The 3,002-nt window shown below is 37.1% G+C and overlaps 1 non-coding gene across 1 annotated transcript; it reads right to left on the bottom strand.

Annotated features, from left to right (window-relative positions):
- Positions 1 to 2,481: 2,481 nt before the first annotated feature.
- On the bottom strand, positions 2,482 to 2,588 carry LOC146937254 (small nucleolar RNA R71). Its single transcript, XR_015033646.1, has one exon. It is a non-coding gene; the product is annotated as a small nucleolar RNA R71 (small nucleolar RNA).
- Positions 2,589 to 3,002: the final 414 nt, after the last annotated feature.

The raw sequence follows: 3,002 nt of genomic DNA, 5'->3' as shown, positions 1-3,002 counted from the left end.
GATTTAGGATTGTTTCTTGTGAATTTTGAATGCTGAAAATTGATAGAAAAAATACATGGAGAAATTGCTTGGATTTTTGTGTTGTTTTGTCTAATTTTATGAAACTTTTTGCATGTTCTAATTCCAATCTTTTGGCTCATAATAATTGGTGATTGTTGAGTAATTTGGGAGACCTTGTTTGTTGTTTGAATTGGAATATTTGATGTTGTTTGTGATATATGATAGTTGGTTTCTTATATGGCAAGTTACATGAATTTTAATATGTGAATTAGTGCAAAATAGGCTTAAGAATATACCATAACTCTTTGGCTTGTGATTTTCTTATAACTCTCATATTAAGGCTGAACCTAAAACTCTTTTGAAAGATGTTATAATGTGAGGGTTATGAGTCTTTTGTTTGCTTGGGACCTTGGTATTTTGTTAATTGTGTTTTGACACCTTTTCTTGCCATTTTACCATGTTGTTATTCCTTTCTCCTTGCCTATTTTTCTATGATTCTATGCTTACTATTACTAACCACTTTGTTCATTGTTTCATAAGCATCCCTCATCATCTTCATCTCCTTTTCCATTTCTTTGTTATTGCACTTTACTTTTGGCTTTAATTCATTTTATGTGAGATTAAGTCCTCACAAGGAAAGTAGTTTGTATTTAGGCCAATGATGTAAAGGACAATGTGATGAGTCATAGATAGTATTATTTATTGCCTTATTTAGTTTAGTTTTATTTTAGATTTGATTTTATTTTATTGCATTTTATTTTAGTTTAGAATATTTTACTTCAAATTGTCTTTTATTTTATTTTAGGAATAAATATATGGTGGAAGGTGCCTTGGAGCAAAAGAAAGAGGACTGGAGCAAATACAGCGCAAAAATACGAAGATACGGGACAAAAATAAGTTCCCCCAAACTCAGAAGCTTGGCACGGCCCGTGCCAACATGTGGCACGGCGGTACCCGTCCCCAGGATACTCTTTTGCTGCTTTTCTTCGGGCCCAAGTTACCCTGTTGCAGCTTTACCGTTTTATCCTTCTAGTTGCTTAGTTTCTAAGTCAGATGTAAAGCAATAAATAGAGTAGCTCTCCACCATAAACAATCATGCTTTACTTTGTTTATTTCAATTGCTATTTTAATAAAAGTCTTTATTTTCCCTTTTACTTTCTTTGCAATTTATTTTACCGTATTTCTCTCTTCTTCCTCCATGTCTACGATGAACATGAGTGAGTAGACTTCTTAGTCTTAGGATTATTGGGGAGTCTAATGACTCAATCCTAAACAAAACATGTCTAAACCCTAATTTCTATGTAACCCTAATTTCTAATCTAGATTCACCGTCTTAACGTGGATTAACAATTATCAAACTGTGGAAGCGAAAGCGGAGGGTTTGATAATCGTTAATCCATCATCCCAAACATCAATTCATAAAGCGAGAGCGGAGTCTTGATGTTGGAACAAGTGAATCTAGACAATAATTGCAAAATAGTGAAATAGTCTTTGCAATTATTGAGACAAAGAGTAGTTTCAATCCTCTATGCATCTTCTAGTAATCATGTCAGCGAAATAGGCTTGGTTGCTAGAAGTAAACTCTCACCGGACTTTCATCGGAAAGGTGAGAGGCTAAGGGAAACCGGTCTTTAGAAATTAGTGTGTAAATCATGAAATTAGATGTTTAGGTTTTGTCTAGTGAAGGATTAGTTATTAAGATGAACCAATGATCCTAAGGCCCTTTATTATTATTGTTTTTACCTTCAGCAATCAAACTCTTTCTTATCAACTTTCTCTCCTCTAATCATTCATTAAAAGTTAATTAAGTTGAACAACTCCCTAGCGGAACGATAACTCTACTTACTACTATTACTTCGATAGGTCGTGCGCTTGCGGTTTGGCCCTATCAAGTTTTTGGCGCCGTTGCCGGGGAGTTAACTAATTTAATTAGCTTTTTTTTAGTGATTAGAATTCTCTCTCTTCTTTCTCTTTTCTTTTTATTTTTATTTTTCTGTTATCATTAACTTCTTGGGTTCTCAACCTTTTATGCGAAGAACTAGAAATCGAGCGGTATTCATACCCGAGATCGAAAGGTTCTTACATAGAAGGAGGAGAGCGGCACAAAATAACACCGCCATGGCCAATCGCACTCTCAAAGAGTATGCAACGCCGTCTACGGGTGAGCCACAAGCTGTTATTGTGTACCCAACGGTTGAGGATGACAATTTTGAAATTAAGCCTGCCCTACTTAACTTGGTGCAGCAAAACCAATTCTCGGGATCCCCCACTGAGGATCCCAATCTTCACATCTCTGTTTTCCTACGAATTAGTGGAACCATGAAGGAGAACCAAGAGGCCATAAGACTTCATCTCTTTCCCTTTTCCTTAAGGGATAGAGCTAGCGCTTGGTTCCATTCCCTTGAAGTCGGTTCCATCACTTCATGGGATCAGATGAGGCAAGCATTCCTTGCCCGTTTCTTTCCACCATCTAAAACCGCTAAACTTAGAGACCAAATCACGCGGTTCAACTAAAAAGATGGGGAATCTCTCTATGAGGCATGGGAGCGTTTCAAAGAAATGCTAAGACTTTGTCCCCACCATGGCCTAGAGAAGTGGCTTATAGTCCACACTTTTTATAATGGCTTGTCTTATACCACTAAGATGTTTGTTGATGCAGCTGCAGGTGGAGCACTTATGAACAAGAATTACACGGAGGCGTATGCCTTGATCGAAGACATGGCTCAAAATCACTACAAGTGGACCGACGAGAGAGCCATCACTAGTTCTTCACCCTCCAAAAAGGAGGCAGGTATACACGAAGTCTCTAACTATGACCACCTTGCTTCTAAAATTGATACACTAACTGAAAAACTTGAAAAACTCAATGTTAGTGCTATCAATTCTGCTTCTACTCCTTCTTGTGAAATATGTGGTATAACTGGTCATGCTGGTGTTGATTGCCAACTAGGTAGTGCTATTAATGGTGTTGAGCAAATGAATTATGCTCAATACAACCAAGG

Source organism: Medicago sativa, chromosome 3 (assembly GCF_051527215.1).
Source record: "Medicago sativa cultivar Bolivia chromosome 3, Bolivia_mono, whole genome shotgun sequence".
Classification (NCBI taxonomy): domain Eukaryota; kingdom Viridiplantae; phylum Streptophyta; class Magnoliopsida; order Fabales; family Fabaceae; genus Medicago; species Medicago sativa.
The sequence above is the reverse complement of the archived record's forward strand: the minus strand, read 5'-3'. Positions and strand labels throughout refer to the sequence as shown.